This window comes from Sinohyriopsis cumingii, chromosome 9 (assembly GCF_028554795.1).
Source record: "Sinohyriopsis cumingii isolate HCF-2022 chromosome 9, ASM2855479v2, whole genome shotgun sequence".
Classification (NCBI taxonomy): Eukaryota; Metazoa; Mollusca; class Bivalvia; order Unionida; family Unionidae; genus Sinohyriopsis; species Sinohyriopsis cumingii.
Window position 1 is genome coordinate 54,366,628 of NC_142969.1, and position 27,914 is coordinate 54,394,541.

The 27,914-nt window shown below is 36.7% G+C and overlaps 1 protein-coding gene across 4 annotated transcripts in view; it reads left to right on the plus strand.

The window, feature by feature from the left end:
* The window catches only part of LOC149791838 (uncharacterized), a 129,202-nt gene that overhangs the window by 84,959 nt on the left and 16,329 nt on the right, over positions 1–27,914 (plus strand). For all 4 annotated transcript variants that reach the window (XM_089970347.1, XM_089970346.1, XM_089970348.1 and 1 more), the window contains one exon: positions 15,615–15,756. The gene's annotated coding sequence lies outside the window, so the exon portion shown is untranslated. The remainder of the gene's footprint in view (positions 1–15,614; positions 15,757–27,914) is intronic.

A 27,914-nucleotide genomic window follows, 5' to 3' on the forward strand; every position in this document is an offset into this window, starting at 1 on the left:
GAAAGAACCACCGACCCTCGAGAACCAAGATAACGTCTTTCCATATGACTGTCAGGTGAAGGTAGCAGTACCAGATTGTAACCTACATGAACTGGGTTTAAATGCTGGTAGTGAACACTAGCCTCTGTTTTCTTGTATTGCTTGGAAAATGAATTATATAAAATTGATTGATTGATTGTTTTAATAATTGGGTATTCAATCGGGTTTTCAATCTTTTCATGATTCTGAGGCAAGAAAAAGATGTGAGAGGACAGTCAGATACGAAGGAGGAATTTAGGGTGTGTTTGTCTGATTCTAAGTTGCATTTGTCTAAATTTTAATATAGATACTTGTAATATTTTCATGTTGTCATTGTTTATCCAACTCCTGTGTTTTTGCTTTCATCATTGCCACTTTATGCATTGAAACCTTAAAGGTTTCATAACTTTTAAAATGTGTATTAGGCTTTTGCAGCACATAGCATGGTACTGGCTGTATGGAAGTATGGTTCCTGTAGAAGTGTCTGTAATTATTTTAGTGTCAAAATCATATTTTAATTCCTGATATTACTGTTTTGCAGACTTCTTAAGCTGATACGTTATGTGCTTTTTATAGTAGTTAGGGGCAGTATAAAAAAGGTATGCCCGTCATCTTGAAACATCTCGAGGAAGCAAATCCAGCGTAAGCTGAAAACTTAAAAAACATATACAATACTTGTGTTGCTCTTGCGTCAAGGAAATGTAACATTCTAGCAAAGATAACAAAGTTTGCAAAAATTATAAAGATCAGATTTTCTGGCTTTATCCAGAATAAAATTATGAAGTCAAATTTTTGGGACTTGGAGATTGGACTTAACATAAATCATTTTGAGAATAGGATGCCAGGAAGTAGAGTCCAACTGGACACTCCAGTGGCCTAGTGGTTAGAGCGTCCACCTCGGATGCAGTAGGTCATGGGTTTGATCCCTGGCCGAGTCATACCAAAGACTTATAAAAATGGTACTAACAGCTGCCTCACTTAGCGCTCAGCATTAAGAGGTTAGTGTTAGGACTGGTCGGCCTGGTGTCAGGATAATGTGACAGGGTGGGACATCATGCTACATGTCTGCATCATGATGCTCAGTGTTAGACATCACTATAAACTGTCACACTGCATATACATTGTAGCGATATAACTGAAAAATTGTTAAAGCTACGTTAAAAATCCAGATCACACACACACACCAACTGGACACTGCACAGATCCATACCTGTCGTCACATCTAGGTCTGTGTAGTTTGTTAGGACAACAAACAGCATAGATCCTGATCTGCAGGTGCATGCTACTATGGCAGATCAGGATATTTGTTTTCTGCAGTTTGATTCAACTTGTAAGCAAGTATATATGGTATGTCAGAATTTGTGCAATAAAAATGACTTGTAAAACAGAATCAACCCTAAAATCTCTTGAATCAAAATATGGTACATGTATATACAGGTTTGTTTACTGTGTGGTATCCGGCCAATGTGGGCATGAGAGAAAGCTTGCTAGTAGCTTCTCAAGGGTCGGTGGTTCTTTCCGGGGATTTCCAGGGTTCTTCCTCGTCCATTAATACTGGCCGCCATGTATAGCCTATCGTGCGCTGAAAAATGGCATTAAACCCTACAACAACAACAACTGTGTGGTATCCCTGGGCAAGGCACTTTACTCCAGTTGCCTTGTCACTTCATAAACTATTGCTGTACTATAAAACACCATATAACCAACAATTTCACTTGACTTAAAGATGACTGCTTGTGAAATATTGGAGTATTGAACATTTGAAAATTCATATGTAGCTTCAAGGGTCCAAGCAATCCAAAATAGCTTCAGAATTAATAGGTTGGCATACAGGTGTTGACATTTTTTGCACTACTTTTTGTTAAATATCATATGTCCAGGTAAAGGTCTTTAAGAGGAAAAAATATGGAAGTCACTAATTGTGTATTAAAAAGAAATTTGTCAAATTTGTACAGGCAGACTACTTATTTCATGTACACAAAGAAAAGGAAGAGAATTATTTAGGTGTGACACAGTTACAGAGATCACGTTGGTTTTCCTCAACAGAAAGCATGCATGGTCATTTTTATTGTGGCAGGTTGTAAATCACTGAAGACTTCACAAGGTATCCTGTAATTTTTGTCGACTTTATCATTTTGTTTCACAGGAATATATTGGGGGTGTCTGTGTGGATTTGTAAAACGGAATATTTTTCATTTTCTTTATTTAATAAGAGACTGAAGATATTATTTTCAGTCCTTCTCAGTGTTCACAGCTCTTTCATGCAATTTACATTATATTGAAGATGTCCATTATTAGGGTGGGATTTGAATATGGTTTTAAAATCAGTTATCGGAAGAGTCAGATCGGTATTATTCCAGTGATCATTTTCCTGTACATCCAGGAGGCTGAATGGAGGAATATTAAATATTTTGGACGATCAAGAACATTTTCATATTACCATTGCTTTAGGCCAGAAAAAAGTTTAGGAAAAGGGGGAACACTGGATCGATATAACCTGGAATGCAGTGATTACTGGTTGAATGGATCGTGGAATAATGTAATTACTGGTTGAAGTGTAGGTTTTTGTGCTGGTTCATAAATTTTAATGTTAAAAACTAATTTAGTTGAAGAAAATAATGTTGTAAAACTTGGTTGGAAGTGTAGAACAAATATGCATTGGATATAAGGCTACCCAGGCCATGAACTTTAAATTTTGACATTTTAAGCACTGTTACACGGTAGATGTATTTTAAAATTTAAAGTCTGAATGAATATAGAATGTAGATAAATTGATTTATAAATGCTAAAGCTTTAAAATATATATTCAAATTTCACAGGTGTACTTGTTTCAAATTACTCGTTTTCTAAAACTAACAGTTCATAATGATAAAATTTGATAATTCAATCCATGTATGATAATATCTCTGTTAATTATTATGTTGTCTCTGTAATTAATAAAGAGCTTCCACTCATTGGTCTGTTGAGGTAGGGTAAGATTTCAATCTGATAAACAAAAGTGGGAGGTCATGGTTTCGAACTCCAGCCAAGTAAAAAATGGTACTAAACAGCTGCCCTACTTGGCACCCAGCATTAAGAGGTTAGTGTTTGGACTGGTCTGCCTGGTGTCAGGATAATGTGACTGGGTGGGACATCATGCTACATGCCTGCGGCATGATGTCCCAGTGCTAGACATCACTATAAACTGCCACACTGCAGACATTGTAGCAATATGACTGAAAAATTGTTAAAGCTACATTAAAAATCCTAATCACACACATGCACAATCTGATTCAAATTAAGTCTCAACTGTCCTATGTGAAAATATGACATTGAGCACTTAGGTGTTATGTTCTGGTAACCTTTGAATTTGACAATGGAAATCCAGCTTTCAGAAATCTGGCAGTGAATCAGATTGTTTGGCACATGTTGATGCCTCTCAGCCATACTGCTCTGTCTTCCAATGTGAAAATATAATACTTCATCTGATTGGCTAATAAATGAGTGATTTTGGTAATAATATAAGTCACCAGAACATGACCTCTTAAGCAGTTGCTGTCAGATCTTCACACAGGACAGTGGAGATCTGATTTGAATTAGATTGGATAAGATTCAGTAGAGTTCCCTTTCATCTTGCATGTGAATGTCCGGAGATATCACTTAGTGGTCCCATTGTTGATGGTGTTATGTTGCAGTTCAAAAGTTAGTTAAAATTTGCTGAGCCCTAGACTTGAACCCATACTTTTAGAGGGATGTTGGCAGTTATCAGTAGAGGTGAGTACTTTAGTCTGCTTGGCCTCCCAGTGACACCTGCATATTTACTACATCATTTGCTTTTTTACAGAAAATCTGGCATAGAATCTTAATTTGTAAAGTTTGTCCTATCATGTAAATTTATGCTAGGAGTTCCTGTCTCAGAATGCATTGTTATCAACATGCTGACTTTTGAGATTGAGAACACTTACCATAAATACTCTCGTTAAAGCCCCTTCGTGTATAAGCCCCCGCCACTGAATAGGTATAAACACTAAAAAGTGCATGACCTGTGTATAAGCCAACCCATAACTCCATGACATCACGCGGTAAGTTCTAAATGCATTTATAAAGGCAAACTTATTTTAACCAAAATTATTAAAAGAAATGGTATATACTTCTTTGAAAAATAATTTTTTTAATTTTCTGTTTTCTTATTGTTTCTGCCTAACTTAGATTTGTGTATAACTTGGTTGAATGATGACAAGAATTGAGCATTTGCAAGTTGCTGTAACACTACCTCTCCCTTTTGACTTGATTATTGTTTGTTTATTCCTTATTGCATTGGACATTTTATATGAGTGCACCAGTAATTACGTTTTTATTTTGCCTTGAAATTGTAAATACCATACTCCTTAAAATGTGATCTCAGTATGACAACACATCGAACAACAATATGGTTTGATTCAATGCTCACAATTAGGCAAAGAATGTATTTACATAATGGTGCCACTGCATATACATTGTAGGTTTAAACATGTGCTGAATGAAGTACATCCCTTGGAGTCAAATCATTGGCATCACTGCACCAAACTATAACGATATCTCCAAAATACAATAAAGATGTTCCAGAAATAATGCTTAGTAAATTATGCTAATGCCGTAAAAGCCAAGTTGTTGTTTGCTTTGATGTAAGCAACCATACATCATACCTGTCAACTCCACGCCGGGGGTGGGGGAGGTCCAGATTTTTAGGGTCGTTCCATGCCAACCTGCTGATTTCATAATATTTCCCAATTTTTGCTGAGAACTCTCGATTATTATATTATATCTTAGAATTTCATTTATCCTTTAAAAAAAGTCTTGATAGATATATGCAGTCCATGGATGCTATGTTCTGTTGTATCGCCTGTAAATGTTGTGATGAAATAATTAGTTTACTAAAAAGTATTCGCTTCTTCAGTAAATAGAATGTTAAGTTTAAACATTACTCGTATAAATTTACTATTTTTTTTAAACCTCTACAAGAATACAAAAATCTGAAAATAAACCAGAACAAAAAATAAACCACAACAATAACACTGTTGACAATTAATTTAAATCCAAGAAGGCTTGCTATGAATGCTTTAACTCCATATGCTATTGCATCATTTCCACCAAAGAAACTTGCACAATGAACACCTGGCATTTTTATACCTATATACAAACATTAATTACCATCATTCAGTTAAAAGAAGGAATGAAAATACACAGCATACGTGTCCTTAAAAGACCAATTCAGACTACATATGTTTGTAGTAAACAATACTAAATGCCTTACAAGGTGACAATGAGGAAATAAGGTCGGATATACAAGGGGAAAATAGTTGCTACATGTATGGTACTAGGAGGCTGCCTATTTAGGTGCATTTTGGTTCACCAGAATTGAGAATCCTTTATTTGTCAGTCAATTGCTGATGCTTGTATAGCACACATTTGTGTAGAACATGGTTTCTTTGAATTATGATGGAGATCCAGTTGTTTTCACAGAATAGTTGCATCGATAAGCAGGATTAACTTTTAATTAGTTGCTTGTTTATTTAAGACTAACCTTTACCTATTGTGCAGTTTGGCCACAGCTGACCTGAATATAAAAATAGGGGAAAATAAGGGGCAGCACAGAGAAAAATGGCACGTCTTTGCGAATTTCATGCATATTGGACTTGTAAGATCGGTCATTATTTATTAAAAACACAGTTTTAAAAATGCCACGAAAAACCTCCCAGTTGTAGGTCATTTTCTCCCTATTTGTTTAATTCAGTCTCCTTACTTGGATTTTGTAAAGTTTACAGGTATGCCTTACACCAGGTTTTACAAAACTACAGTAATCACACTAATATTATGGAATGAAAGGCAATTACACATCAGTGTACTGGTATAAGTTGCCAGTCAAAATTCCCTCTTAACACAAGCCAGTTTCAGGGTTTTAATGATTAACTGGCCTGTATTGCTGTCGGAAGACCAGGCCAACTATCAACAAAGGAGACACAAAAAAGATCAAACGTTCCACTGTGTGGAAAGTTATGATGATGTTCAACCAAAACACAAAACTGAAGTAGATCGATGATGATTAGTTGATTATAATGAGAATTTTAGCCTTTATTATTACCACTCTTCGTGAACCTGTAAGTTATGCTGGTAATGTGCCTTGTACAATTAAACGCGTGTACATTTTCATAAATATTAAATAAGTTTGTAGGATCGCTTACATCATTGAAAATTAGTAACTTGTGAACACATCATTCAACGTAAATGAAACAGCTATTAAGGACTAGCTAAATGTTATCTGGAAGACTGCAGTTTGGTCAAAACAGTGAATAAAGCAAAATCTGCATTTAATGTGTTTGGGAATAAATAATGGTTGAAGTGACACTATGCAAGCTTTGCACTGTTTAAGTACTGTACATTATAGTTCAGCCTGGTCTCCTGGGTAAACTCAACCAGCCTGCGAATTATGAAGTCTCTATTTACCTTTATTTAATTTTCTGTTGGAGACATCAGAAAATATGCACATGCAAAATAATAACAAAATCAATCATTGTACTTTATAACAGTTGAATAAGTGTCGGGACACCAAAATGTTTTTTACATGCATATGTCTTAGGATATGGAATTTTTTATTTTTGTGTCCCAAGATTTACAGCCATTACCTTAGTCATCAAAACAACATAAAAACTGTCAAGTTTAGACATTGGTTGGCCCCTCAGATTAGCTGACCCTTCTTCCAGGTTTTTTTCTTCTTTCCTAAATGATTCGGCTTATATGCGAGTATATATGGTACGTTTATCCACTTAATCATTGGTGGAGCAATAATAAGGTATCAGTCTCCTGTAATTAACATGTAATCACCAGATCTTAAATATCGCTTGCTGGTGCTAAATTATTGGTTGTTGTTATAGGGTTTAATGCCATTTTTCAGCACAAGATAGGCTATACATGGCGGCCAGTATAAATGGTGGAACAAGGGGAAACCCCAGAAAGAACCTAGAAGCTACCAGCAAGCCTTCTCACATACCTAGATTGGCAGAGCCTAAGACTCAAACCCACACAGACAGATGAGATGGCAGTGATCCGTAATGATGAATACTTTAGACCACTTTAACACTCGGGGGCCCTCTAAATTATTGGTACATTGGTCACACTTTTGAACATAAACATTCTTAATCGTTCGAGATGATTGGCTTTTATTTTCATACACACCTTTAAATAAAGGTGTCAACGGGTATTCAGGTAACCGCCCTTTCATAATTACCAGGGCAATACAATTAGCTATAGGGTACCCAATCAGTTCATGTTTAATTTAAAAAAATAAATTAAAAAATAAAATAAATGTTTTTCAGAGTTCAGATCAAAGATTATATCCGGTGACATCAGGAGCACACTCGACACAAAATAAAATACAGTTTGAATCTCATGTCACTACACATCCATCGTAGACCTCCATCTGCTGATCTTCATATCGTTGATGTGTGTGATCATTTGGCTATGTACTCAAACAGTTTCCTTATGTTTTATGTATATGTAATAATAATAGCTGTACATGACATGTTTTAAAGAAAACAGATGGGTTTCTTGAATTTGTAACCTTTGTCACAGAATAATTATAGTTTGATACACACATATGTAGCAAACCAGTCTGTATTGAAAGGAAAAAAAAAACATGATGCCAAATATTGTCAAGTGAAATGAGCTTTGTGTGTGTGACCTGTGGATGTTTATGATTGAAAAATGTTAGAGGAGAGGGATTTTGTTAAATTGAAGAACATGTTGCATCAGGAAAAGGACAGATCAATAGCGCTTTAAAAATTTTGAAAGGAATTCTACAGTAATATAATACAGCATTCAGAATTTGTGGACTTTATGAACTTTGAAAGAAAGTTAAACTTCTGAAGTGGACTAATTAAAGTGAATGTTGTGTATAAATATCATTTTCTGTTATGTTTGTATTCTCGTACTTATCCACATGGATTTAGCAGATTTGTGAGAAGAATTTTAAGTAACAGAAATAATAAGTAGCAGATATAAATGTACATTTTTCATATGGTTTTCTGTACTTAAGGCATGTAAGGTATAGGTCACTCTTTTTATGCTCAGAATGCACTTTTTTGCCACTTACGTAAGTAATAATTATACTTCAAGTTCACATTTACTGTACTTTCCCTTTGATCAGGTACCCGGTTTACTGATCATCAGGATAGTCGGTTTTTCAGTTGACGTTTTCTACAATTTTGACAGCTCTACCTGTCAAAGAAATCGCAGAGTTATGTTATTACTGGTCACTCTAAAATCGATAACACGCATCAAAACAATGTTTGATAAGCTAGCTGATTGTTTAGAGTCAGCAAACTCTCAAATTGCCGTGAGCTAGGTTGGAACCTGAAAGTTGGCAAATCCTGGATGTGTACAGATATTATGATCAAAATGTAATTGGCAAGTTAAAATATAAATATTGATTACTTATTGTCAAAACTTGCTTTAAATAGTAAATATTTACTTTATCATTCTGAGAGTCATGTTACAAGATATTTTTGTTCAGATGACAGCTTGGGCCTCTTGTCTTATCTGTGTTTTCATGTAATGTTTACACATATGCATTTATTATCTTGCCTGATTTTATTTTGATGACGGGGGGCTAAAAGTACAAAATTGCTCGATGATACAATGCATATTTTGTTGATGAGATTAACCTTGCAGTACACGCAAATGATAATTTAAAAAAAATACTTGTTCTTTCTACCTCCATGTTCACAATGGCTGTTTTGATGTGGTTTGTGGGGTGAAAATAATTTTATTGCACATCCCGTAATGACTCATAAGCATTAACTGTACTCGTACAACTGGAATGCAGTAAAGTGGCCAACCAGGATGTATCATGTTTCATGACTGTAAATCATGTTATTTCAAATTGTGTGTCCTTAAAATCTTTCCTTTTACCATATATTGTAGTAGCATAGTATATTGTAGTAGCATACAGTTTTAATGAATTGCTCATTGTTGCACTTTAGGTGAGCCAAGAGGACATTCTCAGATGTTTTGCACTTGGCATAAGGAAGATTCATTTGTTAAAGGAAGATTCATTTGTTAAAAGGTCAAAGGTCATTGACTTCAGGACAATAAAATTCCGCATCACACACGTGGACCAAGCTTTGTGGATTGGCTTGCACTTGGAGTAAGAAAGAAAACTAAGATTTGGGAGTGAAAGAATATATCCTTGCTAATATGCTGTTGATAATATGTGTATAAATAAATCTGTAAATAGTTGTAGTGCTTTGGAAAATAAAATGGTATATGTCTGTCCATGAAAGAGGGAAATGCATGTCTTCAGAGAGACAGTCATTCTGAAATATCAAATGACTCCTGACGTGCATCACTTTGGGAAAAGTACATATCGTATCATTTCTCAAATGACTACAGGCATAAATGAAAAACAATGACGTCACGCTGACTTAAAATAAAAAATGAGCAGTTATTATATTGAGGATGCATTGCTGAAATCTGTGCAGTACATTGTAACAGTATAAAAATGTAAGAATGGTTACCACAGATGCATGCATTTTAGCCAGATCCCACTGCCACTACATTGAGATCGACCATTGATTGCATAATAAGCTTTGTCCATGCAGCTTGTTAGAAATAATCGGTAGAACAAACAAGATAGACCCTGATTAGAGTGTATGTCGTTTGCATTTGGACCTGATTACTGCGAGTATGTGTTGGTTATACTGGTTTTCGTAATGAGGTCTGCACTTGGAAGATTGGGGACACATTTTTAAACAAAAACTGGTGTGCTTGTATTTGTGCAAGGATCGTTGCTCTAGTCTTTAGGTCACAGCTGTATTACTATCTTCACAAAAGAAAACCTACTTTTTCAGCAGTTGTTTTCTAAATCATTGCCAGCTTTTGTGTACATTATTAGAATCTTTTTACAAGTTTGGTTTTGGAACATGGCAGAGGAAACTGGTTATGCTAGAATGAGAGAAAATTTTTGATTTGGCTTGGGTGTGACTTGTAGACATACAAATAATTGCTTGTTTGTTTTTTGTTGGATTTAATGGCACTTGTTTGCTACATCAAGCAGAATATACGGACACTAAGTGTCTTTCCCAAGGCAGCTGCCCCAAGCCGCCCTATGTGTGTATCAAACTCATAACCCTTGGATCACAAGTCTGATGCTGTATTAGGTGTACTACCATGGTTCCCAGAACAGACAAACAAGCTGGCTGAAAGACAGTCTAACAAAAAAATGGATGGGGAAAAAATATAAAGAAACAAATAGGCAGGGGCAGAGTGGTTAAGAACAGTAGAAATAAATCCATTGTAACATCCCTTTACCTGATGCAATCGTCTTTGGACACCTCTACTCCATTCGCATGGAAGTGCCTTTTGACACCTCTTCTCCATTCGCATGGAAGCGCCTTTTGATGCCTGCAGTAAACATCAGCCATTTTAAACCAGTTTTGGTAGCGCCACCTCCGGGGAAAACCCCCTGTTAGATACTACATTCATTTCTGTGAATGACAATTACGTCACATCATGTGGTCACTGTTTATGCTCTGGTCAACATCTGCTATTTAAAGTACCTGTGTAGTAATCTCCACTCTCCAGAAATGGAGGTCACAGATTTCATTCAGTACTTATGAAGTTTTCACGATTAGAATCACAACTATGAAAGATTCAATAACTTGGGTAAAGGCTCTGATGTTGATGTAGGCAGCAATTAGTTTTTATAAATTATCAAATTCAGATGACTTAGTGATGTAGACGCAGACAAAAACTTGTAAATTTCGAGTATGAGAAATGGCAGCTACGGTTGGTCATGCGGCCTCACTGGCATGACAGTGAACGAGTTCTCTCAAGATTTTAAAGCACATAAAAATGCTTCTGTGAAAAAAAATTACACAGCTATAACAATCGGACTTTGCTCTTAAATTTTTACACACATAATAGATGTGTACAAAAAATGTTATATGGTTAAAATTGCTGTTAAACATAACATGCACTACATTGCTTAACAGTTTATAGGCAAGCCTATGTGTATGGAGTCGAATAGGTAATGTGTTCTATTTTTAGTGTGCTGCACTTTGTAACTATGCTCTGTGAGGTAAAGGGTTAAATGATAGTTACATTTATATAGATACTACAGATCCACTTCATAGATTCTGTTTGAATAATGTGTTTTTTGCTGGGCATGACAATGCAATGAATAATCTATATTACCTTAAATCCAAAAGACTTGTCCATTTTACTGCTCTGGTGGCCTAGTGGTTAGAGTGTCCACCTCAGATGCGAAAGGTGGTGGGTTCAATCCCCGGCTGAGTCATACCAAAGACTTGTAAAAATGGTACTAAGAGCTGCATCGCTTGGAGCTCAGCATTAAGAGATTAGTGTTAGGACTGGTCGGCCTGGTGTCAGGATAATGTGACTGGGTGGGACATCATGCTACATGTCCGTGGCATGATGCCCCAGTGCTAGATATCACTATAAACTGCCACACTGCAGACATAGGTTTATGACTGAAAAATTGTTAAAGTTACGTTAAAAATCCAAATCACACACACACATGCACACTTGTCCATTTTATTACAAGAGGCTGTCTGAATTATTATATAGTTGCACATGGCAATAGATTCTGACAAGTTGTTGTTGTAGGGTTTAATGCCATTTTTCAGCACAAGATAGGCTATACATGGCGGCCAGTATAATTGGTGGAGGAAGAACCCTGGAAAACCCCGAGAAGAACCACCGACCCACGAGAAGCTACTGGCAGCCTTTCTCACATACCAACGTTAGCCGAGGTTGAGACTCGAACTCACGCAGACAGAAGTGAGATGGCAGTGATCTGTAATGGCGAGTGCTTTAGACCACTCGGCCACTAGGGGCCCCTGATTCTGACAAGTAACATAACTCTAAATATGATAATCAAAGTACGTTATACTCTCTTTCCAGTATGATTTAATCCAGTTTTTATTGTCTTATGTGTATTAAAAAATATTAATTTTTTTGTCAACTATATCTTAAAATATTGGTTAAATTCCAGATGCCTTTGAAGAATTACAATTTTACAGATATACATAGATCCTAATAAAGAGGACTACTTGAAAATAATGCCATGAAATCAGATGTACTTTTCTTTAAGGGGTGGCACTACACGTCACTAGTTATCACTGGTGGTCTAGTGGTTAGAACATCTGCCTTGGATAATACATTTATCAATAGGGTACCTGTTCAGTTCATGCTTAAAATAAATAAAAGTGCTTTTCGTAACATTAGTCATGCCAGTAGATGTAGTGCTCATCGCAACATCAGTTTTTCAGGTCGCCAACTATTTATGCATCTGAGCTCTTTAGCTTGACGTGTGGTTGTTAAACTAAATTTGATTGGCACATTGTTCTGGAATAAGCATTATGTCATAGTTTGAACCTTGGGTCTATAAAGGTTTACAGATGTTTGTTTAAAATGCAGAAAACCAAAAATTACTAACTCGCAGTGTGGTTTATTGTCAAATAATTTAATTTGGCAAATACTTGCTGATGATAGTTATGATAATAATAATTTTAAAGTTATGAAATATATCAGATTATTAAAGCTGGGAAAGTGTTAATGAAGATACCAGTGGGTGATTTTTTTTATAGGTAAATACTAGTCTGATATACATGCTAAATGGACAAAATAGATGGCATGTGGGTTAATTACCCTTTCAGCAGATGCACAAAAGGCAGAATACCAATCCAAATTACAATACAGACAATTTTAAAGTAGAATGCAATTTTCATTTCTTCTAAAACAATTTAGCCCCTCTTACAAAACCAACTATCCCTCTGATGGTTAAGATAAACTGAATCAATAAAAATGAAAAATTGAAAATAGAAAGTGAAGATGTTTATATCATCAAAATACCTGTCTAAACAAGCAAATATTGTCCAGCATCTGATAAAATGGAGCAGCCTTACATGGCATAAAATGTTAAATAAAAATCACTGACAACCAGGTAGTCTGTTTGAAAGTATTTATGTTATCTTGTGATGGATGAGAATGGTATATAAATAGATGCTAAGTACATGTATATGTCTGTAATCTGCATACTGGAAATACAACCAGTAAATCACATAAAATAAAACCACCTACCACTGACACCTTCTAAACCTGGGAAGACCATCAAGTTCATATGTGTATTGATATTTTATCACATCGTGGGCTGTGTATTGTGAATCATATAAAGACACGGCACAGGTGTATCATTTCATCCCCCAGTACATACAGATAAGAGGCTTAAATTTTTAAAGTACAATATTTTTATTCTTTTAAATGTAATGTTTCGGAAGTCAGTGTTGGATAAAGTCAGAGAAGTGAGATGAGACAGGTTTGGAGAGTTAAGAAGATAGTACTGCACCATATAGTTTGACGTGTACTTTTCTAAAAGACGTCTGTACAGTTTCTCATTTTGCATGCCCTAAACAATAACGTAAGCATAAGTGACCTGTTGAGGATTTGCTGCTGTAAGCAATTTGGAAGTGATTTATTAGCAAGGGGGTGGGTGGTGAAATCATGAATCTTTATTTGGACAGATGCCTATTAGTGTTGTATTCACTAGACATTTTTATTCACTTCCAGGTGGAAGAGTGCTGTCCCGTAAAGTTTGTCACTTTAGGCCTGATATTGGTGTATAGTTAGCTGATGGTAGCAACAACTATATAGGTACATGTATATGTACATGTATATAGGTACATGTATATGTACATGTATATAGGTACATGTATATGTACATGTATATAGGTACATGTATATGTATTCCGACCCTTCTCTCAATAGGTCACCTGTATTCCATTGTTACCTGGTCTGATTTCTTCAATGCTCAATTTCCTGTGTAAAGGTCATGTATTAACAGGGTGGAGAACTTTGTGACAAGGCCAATTGCTCCAGTGAAACAATGGATTATTACAGCATTATGTGGTCTCTTTGGGTTCATTAACAGTTACTGGTATAAATGTTTACCAACTTGGTATTTGCTTTGAAAGGAAGGCACATGTATACTGTGAATGGACCTGTAATCATTACCATCTATACTTGCATATGAGTGAAGTTCAGATGCATACTAAACAGACCAAGTTCTGCTGCTGCATAATGCACCGGCAGATATGGGTCTTTTGTTTGAAGTAGGACAAGACTAACACACAATCATTGATGGTCCTTATTTTACTTGTAATCACTGTGTTCAAGTGTCTCAAAATATAACTCATGACATTAGACAAATAAAATGTATGTTTCTGATTGGTCAACCATTCCTGTTTTTCTTTGCCGATCTTAGCACTTTTTTCACCCACATTTTAAAGTTAATTTTTTTAATTGATTTCTAATTGAGCCAGTTTAGCCCAATACTTGTGTGTATGTTTGTGTGTGTGTGTGTGTGTTAAAAAAAAACTACACACCGTAATTTTAAAACCAGTGTAATATTTTAGCCTAATCAGTAGAACATAACAACATAGATCCTCATCTTCTGGCACATTATTGCAGGTCGGTGCCTTTGTTGTTTGCAGTTGGACTTGTGTTACAAATGAGTATATACAGTGATACTGTGCCAGATTTTGGAAAGAAATGAAATTGGGTAGAATACAAACACAAAGGACCAGTGATTTTTTTTATATGCACAACTTCTAAGGAATTACAAGTTTGTTAAGAAAGATGAATTGTCAGTTATTGGGTTGGCAAAGATGACTTGTCATTTATTGGGTTGACAAAGATGACTTATCAGTGGTTGGGTTGGCAAAGATGACTTGTCAGTTGTTAGCTTGACAAAGATTACTTGTCAGTTATTGGGTTGATAAAGATGACTTCACTTGTTGGCTTGACAAACATGACATGTTGTTGGCTTGACAAATATGACTTGTCAGTTTATTGGGTTGACAAAGATGACTTGTTGGTTAATGGGTTGACAAAGATGACTCGGTTGTTGTGTTGACAAAGAAGACTTGTCACTTGTTGCATTGATGAAGATAACTTGTCAGTTATTCAGTTGACAAAGATGACTTGTCAATTATTGGGTTAACACTTTCTTAGTGTCATGGCCTGCAAAAAATAGAAGATAAAAAACCCCTGAAAGAAACTGTTTTACTACTGTGGTGCATTTATAGGAAATTATGCCAGTTTGCAGAACAATTTCAAAAAGAGGGGTGGGGATGTTTGTACGGGTAAGTGTAATTATTAAGTCAAATATGGTGTCAACATTAAAAACAGCTTTAAGTTTTCAGTATTGATTGAGGCATTTTTTCTGGGTGAGATTACAGCATCAGCATTAATAATAATAATAATAATAATGGTATTTAGTGAAGGATATTTGTTCAGAAACCAAATTTGAAAAGTGAATACCATTCAGACGTCACCAGTGTTAAGAGACCAATCTGACTGTTTCCCATATATGGCTGCTTAAGAGTGCTTTGTCAGTATGTAACATACTGCTGTACCTGTCAGAGGTAAATAAGCAGGCAGTATTCTGTATATGGCCGAGAACTTGAACTATTTATGTTTTCTCATTATATTTATTAGTTCATAGTCTGATGTACGTGATTTAATGTAAAATAAATGACACTAATTTAATTTTTTTGCTTCAGGCTTTTGCTAACTAATGAACTGACAATGATGGGGTGTGAATGACCTTGACCTTAGAACACCTCTTTTTAGTTGTCATCTGCAGCTTGATTGTCACTAGTGGCTGGTTAATGGACAGAATTGGAGCAAATCTCTCTGCAGCAGGTATGGCTGTGTTAATGTATTGCTCTTGTCTTCTGTCTTCTATCATTTCTTTTATTCTGTTTGTATTGATTGGCTTCTAGTCAAGTTTGGTAGAAGTATTATTGATCTTTCATTTTTGTCTGCTTGTGTTGAGTGTCAATGCATATTTTAGAAACACACACGCACACACAAATGCTGAACATGCAAGGTTCATATATGTCCAGTATGTACACATTGTCATATTGCAATGCATTAAGATGAATATGCTAAAGGATCATGGGATTGGTCCCTGTTGTATAGTCTATATTATTGAATATTATAATTGTACGAGAAATGACCAGAATAAATTAAATACACCATGGTTTTTCATGAGCTCTCATCATTTTCATAGACCAGAAGAACTTTTGGGATGGCCTTTCATCCTTCATCAATTACTGCAAGTTTGTTTTCGCTTTTCCTAAACCTGTTGGAGGATTGCCATGAAACTTGAGACACATTCGTCTGATTGTATAGTTGGTCCGACATGAAAATGGTGCTACTTGGACATCCATTATAGCCACCACAGAGGCAAGCTTAAAAATATTATCACTACTACTTCTGAATGGACGGTGAAATCAGCATGGGGTTTTCACTGAAAGACTTATTACGATGTCTAGTTGGTCTTAAATGAAAATGGTGCCAGTCTGAAATCCAGTTTTGCCTCAGCATCTGCCATCTTGAAAATCTTGTTATCACTACAACTCCTGAATGGATGGTCATATCAGCATGGGCCTTTCACTAGAAGACTGATCTCAGGATAACGCGACTGAGTGGGACATGATGCTACACGTCTGCGGCACAATGCCCCAGTGCGAGACCACTATAAACTGCCACACTGCAGACATCGTAGCAATAGGACTAAAAAGCTGTTAAAGCTACTTTAAAAATCCAACACACACACACTTTCACACACAAATGCATGCAAACATGCACATGCACAATCCATTCAAGTCATACTTGTTTCCTTTTCCTCCATAAAAAATTTCAAACATAATCTCAAATTAATCCAGCCTGATTCAGTTGCACCTAAGCATGGCATAAGTGACCTGTTAGCTCCGCCCAGTTTATATATTTTTTCCATTGGGGCGATATTATAGGCTGTCAAGGTGTATACTGTTGTCAGTCACTGTCTTCTTCAGAAAATTTGTTAGAGGCGGTGCACAGTAGGAAAGCAAGCCAGAGGCGATTCAAGGGTAATTAAGATGGATGCTCAGGCCCAAATCTATATTTGTCAAAAACCGCAGGGGTCCGAGTTTCTGCCCATCGAAAAAGGGTCTTATTTAAATTCCATGTGTCAAACCTGAGGGTATGCATCTATTGAGATACAGTCTACATTTTCGCTTACAATTACAGAACCAAACTTCAGAAGCATGTCTGTTGTGTACACTTCATAGTGATATAGATATTTCAGCAAGTGTAGCTGAAATATTTGATCCACATTTTCATTTTTGATATCTCTAGTCAGTATTTTGAGTGGTATCAAATTCAGTGACATATGGGTTAACATTTATTTCAACATGGCAGCAAGTTATTCAGTGATTGGATAAAATGGTACACACCTCCAGATGGGGGTAAATTCTTGTGGTTCTCTATCCATTTAATATCATACAACCAGTAATTGATGTGCGTTGATGATAGAGAACAAAGGGGCTACCGGTATTGATGATAGAGAACAAAGGGGCTACCGGCATTGATGATAGAGAACAAAGGGGCTACCGGCATTGCCTGATACCCAAGCCAGTATCAAGGTTTCAACAGTTTACTGATGTCATTTGTTGTTGGAAGTCCAGTCCTTCAGTTCTAATCAAAGGGAGATGCTGAAACAACAGCTTGTGAAGAAAGACTATGGGTAGTGTGTTGACTTTACAGTTTGCTATAGACTGAAATGCAAAACTAGAAATGGATTGTTGATCTACGAGTATTCAGTCTCTATTCTGAATTTTAATATTATGGACATTTTTTTAGTAAATGCATGACAATATTGTAAATATATCATAGTTACGTGCCTGTTCTGTTGGTTTTTTGTTGTTTTTTTTTATATAAAAAATATTCATCAAACATTTGAGTTTGTAATATGAATTATGTCGCTTTGTAGGATCAATTGTATTGGTAGAAAGGATTTACACATGCTTTAGATAAAATACTGGTAGATCAAAAATCACTGGACTTATGGACAAACTGATAAGGAAAAGTGAGGAATGGTTAAAAAAAGATGAATAAAGCAAAATCAGTTCATATTTCTTTTTATGAAAAAAATGCTAAGCAGCAAACAGTATGCTTTGTAAATCTACATTACATCGTAGTGTATAGACCACAAACTCTTTTTAAAAAAATCATTTCTTGTATGAGAAATCAGAAAAAAAAGAGTATATACAATTGCATACATATGATGGTAAATATTTTAATAAAATATAAAGGCAGCGATATTAGGTTACAATAATTTATTGACGTGGTAATTGAACAAGAATTTTTACAACTATGTTACCTGTTCTGAATTTTGCTGATTACGATGCAGTGACACAATCAAGATACATGTCAATTTGGAGTATGTAAAACGAAGCCAAGACTTCCAAAAGTATCAACATGTATGCTGAAAAACATGGTACATGTACATGTACACATCCTGTACTCAGATATGACACCATTACATAGTATGTATATTTGGACCTGCCAGCTGTCCTGATTATCCAGGACTGTCCTGTAATCGCATGTGAACATTTTATTTTGTATGGAAGAAAAAAAACCATATTTTCTGCACATTCTATGCTCGATGAGTAATTCTCTTTATCAGTTTGGTCAGATCCAGTAGTTAGATATTCTTAATTTCCGGTCTGCTTGGGTTTGAGTCTTGGGCTGGGCCAGTGTGGGTATCTGCAAAAGCTCCATTAGCTTCCTGTGGGTCATGGCTCTTACCAGGTTTTCCCAGGTCTTCCTTCATCAGTTATACTGGCCTCCATATATGGCCTATCTTGCTTCTAGAATGATATTAAGACGTTCATTTCTAAGAGCTGCCATTGTGAAGTTTGTTTGAAATGTGTTTGGTTTGCTTTGTTTAGTTTTAATATTATGGATAAAACGTCTAATGAAAACGTAATGTGGAAGACAAACTTTCAACTTTAAATGTAAAGACCACTACAGAAAGGAAATACACTGCGGAATTTCCATTAATTTGGTCCAGTTTGAAAAATGTCACTTAAGTGTTAGGTCTCCACTTAAAAAACCTAACCCATGAAACCCTGTCCCTGATTCAGTTTTCATTTAGTTGTAAGGTCTGGCATATTGTTCTCAGATCTGGCCCCATTGCATTGTATGCACACAGTACTCAGATCTGGCCCCATTGCATTGTATGCACACAGTACTCAGATCTAACCCCATTGCATTGTATCAACACGGTACTCAGATCTAACCCCATTGCATTGTATGCGCACAGTACTCAGATCTAGCCCCATTGCATTGTATCGACACGGTACTCAGATCTAACCCCATTGCATTGTATGCACACAGTACTCAGATCTAACCCCATTGCATTGTATCGACACGGTACTCAGATCTAACCCCATTGCATTGTATGCACACAGTACTCAGATCTAGCCCCATTGCATTGTACCGACACAGTACTCAGATCTAACCCCATTGCATTGTATGCACACAGTACTCAGATCTAACCCCATTGCATTGTATCGACACGGTACTCAGATCTAACCCCATTGCATTGTATGCACACAGTACTCAGATCTAACCCCATTGCACTGTATGCACACAGTACTCAGATCTAGCCCCATTGCATTGTATCGACACGGTACTCAGATCTAACCCCATTGCATTGTATGCACACAGTACTCAGATCTAGCCCCATTGCATTGTATGCACACTGTACTTGGATCTAGCCCTATTACATTGTACTAACACTGTACTCAGATCTAACCCCATTGCATTGTATACACACTGTACTCAGATCTAACCCCATTGCATTGTATACACACTGTACTGGGATCTAGCCCCATTGCATTGTATGCACACTGTACTGGAATCTAGCCCCATTGCATTGTATGCACACTGTACTGGGATCTAGCCCCATTGCATCGTATCAACACTGTACTCGGATCAAGCCCCATTGCATTGTATACATACTGTACTCAGATCTAACCCCATTGCATTGTATACACACTGTACTCGGATCTAGCCCCATTACATTGTATGCACACTGTACTCGGATCTAGCCCCATTTCATTGTATGCACACTGTCCTGTGATCTAGCCCCATTACATCATATCAACACTGTACTGGGATCTAGCCCCATTGCATTGTATACACACTGTACTCAGATCTAACCCCATTACATTGTATGCACACTGTACTGGGATCTAGCCCCATTGCATTGTATGCACACTGTACTGGGATCTAGCCCCATTGCATTGTATGCACATTGTACTGGGATCTAGCCCCATTACATCGTATCAACACTGTACTCGGATCTAACCCCATTGCATTGTATACACACTGTACTCAGATCTAACCCCATTGCATTGTATACACACTGTACTCGGATCTAGCCCCATTGCATTGTATGCACACTGTACTAGGATCTAGCCCCATTGCATTGTATGCACACTGTACTGGGATCTAGCCCCATTACATCGTATCAACACTGTATTCAGATCTAGCCCTTTTACATTGTATCCTGGATACATGTTGGCATTTTTTTACTTAAGGCCAAGTCATGGAAACATGGGTACTTGTATTACCCATAATTTGTTTTAGGATAATGATAGCAAAGCAAAATTGAATAGTCTTGTAATGAATTGGATCATTTTAAAATTACTACATATCATGGAAAGTCCGTGAAAATTTGTTGAAGTTTGGATTTAATGCCATAGGAAACTTGAACTCATGACCAAGTTTTCCAAGGACATAGTCTTGGAAAAATCATTGTAATCAAGCTGTTGGCTCTCAGAATTGAGTGATTTTGACCTTGACCTTAGGTTTTGTGCACAGAATGTTTCAAGAAGACATTGCCTGATAAACCACCATTCTCACGTGTGGATGAATTGGATTTCTGTCATTGTTCATACTTAGGCTAGAAACTGCATGTAAAAGAAAATAAGAAAATTTCTTTTCTGTTACAAGAAAAATTCTTCTCTTTTATGTGAAAAAAACTAATTTTCACATAAGTATAACAAACATGACAAGAAGAAGCTGCATAATTTCCATAACACTGTTTGGCATACATGTCAGTATGTGAATGGTCAACACAGACTGACCTTTTGTTTCACTAGGCGGCCCTGGGTGGTCAAGTGGTGCTAGCCATTACAGTTCACTCAGATCTTATCTCTGTCAGTGTGGGTTGGAGTCTTGGGCTCGGCTAACATGGTTACACAGGAAAGCTTGCCAGTAGTTTCCCATGGGTCAGTGGTTCTTCTCAGGTCTCATTGAAGCTCCACCTAGTATTGTGATGTTGAGTCGGTGTTTAAAAATCTTCTTGTTGCTACTTCTGAATGGAAGGGCATATCAACATAGGTTCTTTCACTAAAAGACTTTCTTATGATGTCAAGTGGGCCCAAAATCAAAATGGTAGCACTTTGACGTCTAGTATGGCCACTGAGGTGGCCATCTTGAAAATCTTGTCATTATCCCTATTACATCAGTGGTCATAACAACATGGGGTTTTCACTAAAAGACTTCTTAGGATGTCTAGCTGGTCCTAAAATAATAAAATGTTGCCAGTTTTCACTAAAAGACTTCTTATAGTTCCTAGGTGGTCCTAAATGCAATGTTGCCAATCTGACATTCAATATGACCACCACAGCAGCCATCCAAAATCTTAATATTGTTACTCCATATAAATGGAAAGTCATGTAAAACATTGTTTTGACCAGATGACTAACAATGATGATTGTTGGTCAAGAATGAAAAGGGTGCTGATATCAAATATGGCTGCCACCATGAACACATTAAAATACTTGTCACTAATTCTCCTGAATGGATGGTCCTACTGATAAACGGTTTTCACCAGTGCCTTATGGGGCCCCAAGTGGCTGAGTGGTCTAAAGCTCTCACCGTTATGGATCACTGACATCTCACCTCTGTCTGCTTGGGTTCAAGTCTCGGGTTCGGACTATGTGGGTATGTGAGAAAGCTTGCCAGTAGCTTCTCGTGTGTCGGTGGTTCTTTCCGGGTTTTCCCAGGTTCTTCCTCCACCATTAATACTGGCTGCCATGTATAGCTTATCTTGTGCTGAAAAATGGCATTAAACCCCACAACAACAACAACAACAACAAATGCCTTATAATTATGTCTAGTTTGATGTAAATAAACTAGGTGCTGATCTTACATCCAGTATGACTGCCACAGTGGTTTATTTGAAATTGCTTCTCCTGAACAGAGTCAATGACATTGGATTTTCACCAGAAGACTTCATGTCTAGTGAATGAAAATGGTGCCGAGCTGATATCCAGTATGGCCACAATAGCAGCCATCTTGAAATTCTTTTTAGGAATAGTAACTGTTCCTCCTGAATGGAAAGTCATATCAGCTTGGGGATTCCACCAGAAGACTTGTGTTGTCTAGCTAGTCTTAAATAAAAATTGTGCTGCTCTGATAGCCAAGTTGGCCACCATAATGGCCATCTTAAAAATGTCATTATTCCAACACTTTTAAAGTCATATCAACATTGGTTTTTCACTCAAAGACTTATTTATGGTGTCATGTTTGAAGTAAATGAAAATGTTGATTTGACATCCACTGTGGCCATCAACCCAGCTGTCTTGATACGTATCCTGAATGGAGAGTCATATTCAGATGGCATTTTCATTAGAAGATATCTAGGTTATGTATTTGGTCCTGAATGAAACAGTGACAATTTAGCCTCAAATATGACTGCCACATTGAACATATTGAAAATCTTGACTGGAATTCTCCTGAGTGGATGGTCATATCAGCATGGGATTTTTGACACAAGGCTTCTAATGGTGTCTAGTTTGTCTTAAATGCAAATGGTAGTGATCTTAACCCTTTCATCACTAAGTAACTTTGGGGGCATAGAGTCCTCAACACTAAGTAACTTTGGGGGCATAGAGTCCTCAACACTAAATAACTTTGGAGTTGTAAAGCAAAATGACTTGTGGATTTTGAAATAATATAACTTTACCAATTTTAAAGATATCTGGCTGGATTACGAGTCAAAGTCAAGGTTTAAAATAAAATTTTATGACTAATTGACTAAAATGTGCATATCTATTACAACTGTCAAAATACAGGTGCAAACAGGTAACACAACAGGTAAAATACAAGTAATTATCTATTTACTTCTTAGAAAACTTAGAAAGTTCCTAAAACTTGTTCAATTGACCCTAGATGTACTCATGAATAATTCCAGTAGCAACACAAGTCTTTCTTTCAGGTATATGTCAGGTAGAAATTAAAATTCCATAAAATGCTTTGATTTCATCCGAGGTGAGATCGGTCCACACACCTGTATCGCCTCTGGCACGTTTGATCATCGCATTCAAATTCATTAGACGGACAATGTTTCCAAAAACTTAATATGAATAGAATATTTGAAAATATTCCAAAGCTGTCCTGGAGCCATCTAACACTTGGGTGGGTCCAACTCTCTCAGAAAACTGAAACAAATCTCTTTGGTTTCCAACTTCGTCCAAACAAAATTACGTGGAGCGTACACTTCCTCTGGTTCAAAACCTTCCAAGTCCTTTTCAGCGTCATCACTGTCACCCACCAGTGCATTCCATTGCTTCTCCAGACGCCTTCTCTCATCTTCATCCAACTTTACTAGGTCAAAATCGGTAAAATCCTCTGATAATTCAAAATCTAACACTTCACTCACTTTCTTCGATCTCCACCATTTTGTATACAAATTTCACCATCCGTTAAAAGTGCCTACTTTGTTCAATATTTCTAGTTGTATACAAGCTGAAGTCACGAGATAATCCAAATATAATATCTACATTACAAGTAGGACGTTATTAGAGGTATCCCAAAATTTATATAGTCAGGTACTATAACGTTAGAGAAGAACACTGCCCCAGACCGGTAAAGCGATCCATAGTGTTTACGGACTTACTTCTCCTGGACTGGAAAACCGGTCCATAGTGAAGAAAGGGTTAAATCCAGTATGACTTGCTGTGGCTTATATAAAAATCTTATTTCTCAAGAACATGAATGACCGCTCTGGTGGCCTAGTGGTTAGAGCATCCGCCTCAGATGCAGGAGGTCATGGGTTCGATCCCCGGCCGAGTCATACCAAAGGCTTACAAAAATGGTACTAACAGCTGCCTTGCTTGGCGCTCAGCATTAAGAGGTTAGTGTTAGGACTGGTCGGCCTGGTGTGAGGATAATGGGACTGGGTGGGACATTGTGCTACATGTCTGTGGCATAATGCCCCATTGCTAGACATCACTATAAACTGCCACACCGCAGACATCATAATGAAATGACTGAACAATTGTTAAAGCTACGTTAAAAATCCAAATCACACACACACAAGAACATCAGAGCTAGTTTCAACACTTGGCAATAATACAAAAGGGAAAAGAAATGTTTATTAATTCCTGGAAATTCTTTTGGGACAGTAGGGCATCAGTGATTTTGAGTCCTGTGTACAAATCAGGATATATAAATATCAGTTAAAATTTGCATAAATAATACACCCATGAAATTTAAATGAATAAATAGTGATATTATATGAGAAAATTTACAATTGCAGGCTAGCTTAAACTATGTGCAGTGTATAAGGATCAAAACTTCATTGCACATTTACAGATATTTGTTTGCAGGTGGTTGTTTGTTTTTTTTTTTTGTTATATTGATTTTGCTACAGTAAGAAAATACTTTTTGTAACAATCATATCCAAAATATATAAATTTTTTGCCGAGATTTATATTCTAAACGCTTTAAAGCATTTGAAATTATTGTATATTTAGAAGCAACTTTGGTGAAATCGACTTGTGCATTTGTTATTATTGCCATGTTATAATGGATGAGACATCTGATATTTCTGTGGTGTCATATATATTGCTCATTACTTTAGAGAATTTCATATATTCAGTGCTATTTCCAAAAATAATGCGGAATTTGTATTTTGTATTTCTGGCTTTTAATATACCCCCCACCCCCACCCCACCCCATTATACTTTTTCTCCTGAAATGTTTCCAGATTTAACTCATTAACTCCTGGATATTTGTGTCATTTTCTCCAGAAATGCGAGTTGGAAACACATTTTTGGGCTTCTTCAGAATACATCCAAATAAATCTGCTTCCAAGAGATTTTCATTCAGTCTGATGTCTAGTTGTGTTAGAAATGTCATTTTTTATTGGTTATTTCGCTTGCGTATGTGCAGAATGGTAAAAAAAAATTTTTTGCGCTTATTGGCCACTTTTTACTCCAAATCCCCTATTTATCCTACTTTTTGCAAAGGTTTGCCTGTCTGTGTGCAGTTCAAACTGGTCTGCCTTTGATATGAGCCAAAAAAGTCGAAAATCTGGACACATCTGATTCCTACAATGGGCAAATTTTTGGTACACAGGATCAGGTCTCAGAAAGTATGTTTTTCCCTCTGTATCTTGTAATGTCAGTAGAAAGTCCAAATTATTTGGTATCTTTGTAAAGCTACATCTGTCTACTTTTCTGTAATACCACCCACTTTGGTGTATATTAAATGACCTTGATGCTTTAGAGCTCAGAAGTAGGGGTACTACCTCCTAACACACAAACGTGGCTCCAGGAGTTAAGGAGTTAATTACCAAGACTAAAAAAAAAACCATGTCTAAAAATTAAACAATATGTGGTCTAAAAATAAAATAATCTGCGAATTAGAATTTCAATTTGTGTTTTAAAAAACTCAAAAGACGTGCCTTTGTAGACCACAAGTTAATGCTTTGTTTGCAAACTTAACTTTTAAAGATTTTTAATGACTGATTATGGGCAAGTGACTGTGCATAATAATTTTATCTTTATCTTTATCTTTGCAAATATTTTTTATCAGACTTTAGTACAATAGGTAACATTCATTTTATATAAAAAATTTGAGATACTTTAGTTTCAACATAGTCTGCTTTGGGATAATCAGGTCTTAAAGTTATATAAACCAGGTGGGCCATATCAGGCCCACATTGTTAATCCTGTAAAGCGTGTGCATAGCTGTGACCAGCCTCTTGCGACCCCTTAAAAAATATGTTGTGTATTATTGATACAACATTTTCATTTAAGGTTTACATTTATCATGTATCTGGTGGCAGGTTGAGAACAGGTCAGTCATGCATAATAGTTCTGCACTGTAGATACATGCTGTTCTGTATACATGCCCTTCTTATGTACAAGTTGTATGCTGTTGTGTAAGATATTAACATATTATTAGGATAAAGTCTGGCCTAACACCTGTCATCTGTCTAGGACAGGTGTGGTGTTGACCAGGTGGATATTGGTAGATGCCTAGTGTACACTACCAACAGGTAACAGTGCTTGCTAATATGGCTAAAGGTGTACATGGTATACAGTAACTGAAATTGTGCTGTTTAATTGAATGTTTCAGTACTGGACTATTCCCGGATAAGCACACAATCTCCATGATGATTTCCAAAAACATTAATTGTGGCATCCCGCAGTAAAATAAAGGGTGGAACATGTGAACCTTCTCATTGTGTCAAGGTTTTGGAACTGAGTTTATCATATTCCTGGCAAGAAGAATATTCTGGTGGACAGTCTGTCCAGGAAAGGCTAAAAAAACAGTGATTGTTGCTTCAATCTGTAGCAGATTCTAGGTTCATACTGTAGGGAGATACCCTTAGTGGACTTGTTTGCAACAAAACTGAATAACAGACTGCCCTTTTCTGTTGCCCCAGATGCAGATCGGAGAGCCTGGGCAATGGACGTGTTCAACATGAAGTGGAATTGCCTGTTCTCTTACGACTGTCACACTTGAGGATGCTTACAAAAATGTTCCAAAAAGTCACAACCGTCAGTGCTCATCTCATCTTCACAGTCCCTCTGTGGCCCCAATGGTTGTGGTTCATTGATCTCCTTGACAGCTGATGAACCAGCTCAGGACCTTCTGTCTGAACAGAGGGACTCCCACCTACACTCAGTCCATAAATTCTCCACTTTTTTGCCTTTGACCAATCATGGGTAATCTGTCTGCCAGGAAAAAATTTTGAGCAAAGTTTCCAAGTGCTTTTGTTCAGGTAAGGAGATACTCCACATCCAAGGTCTTTGATGCAAAATGGAAAATCTTTTGTGATTGGTAGGAATTGCATTATTCGTGATTGTCATTCTTTCAGTGCAGTAGTTTATTTTCTTACATGTACCTTCCTTTTTGAACAGAAACAGTGATTTTACTATGAAGGGCTATAGGGTAACCCTATGAAACATTCCGACATCAGATTCTCACATTGCTGAGTGGTAGAGATTGATGTCTTGGTCACATGTGCCAAAATGGAACATCTTGTTTGTCTGGTGGCGATTAACTAAAACCTCTGTGAGCCATTGGATAAAGCTTCTGTTGAAAATCTTAGCATGTTCCAGTGTTTCCCTTTAGGCACATTTGTGCATCAGGGTCACATGCTGGAGAAATTTGATGCACACATTTTGTTGCCATATGCTTTTTGACGCAAAGGATTCGTATAATGCAATCAGGGTTTATTTAATACCCAATGCTTTGAATGAGGGATGGCATCGTGTATTTCGAGCATAAGCATAGACTGGTTCCTTGCTTTGTTTGCTCCCTGCGGAGTGCAACACAGGAGCATACAAAACAGGGAACCAGACTAGCATGGGCAATGTTATGATAGAGTAGCTTCCCCTTGTCTCACAAGCTCTTATGCGATTTCCATTGATCTCAGCAAGATGTCATCTAGATGTTTAACCTCAATGCTTGTTGCACTAGAAAGTGATCTCCAGATTAAAACGTCGTGCACTAAGAATCATTGGCGAAGAAAGTGAAAGAAGCAGGACACAAAAGAGTAACTGTGGATCTAACTTTAATGAAAAATGGAGAAAATAATTCCCTTGACTGGAATATGGCACATCCATTAGGATTACCAGTGTGATTTCTGATCGCATAATTGCAAAGACTGCAAAAGTGAATACTCCTTTCGTGACAGGGTTTAAGAATTGTTTAAAAAATCT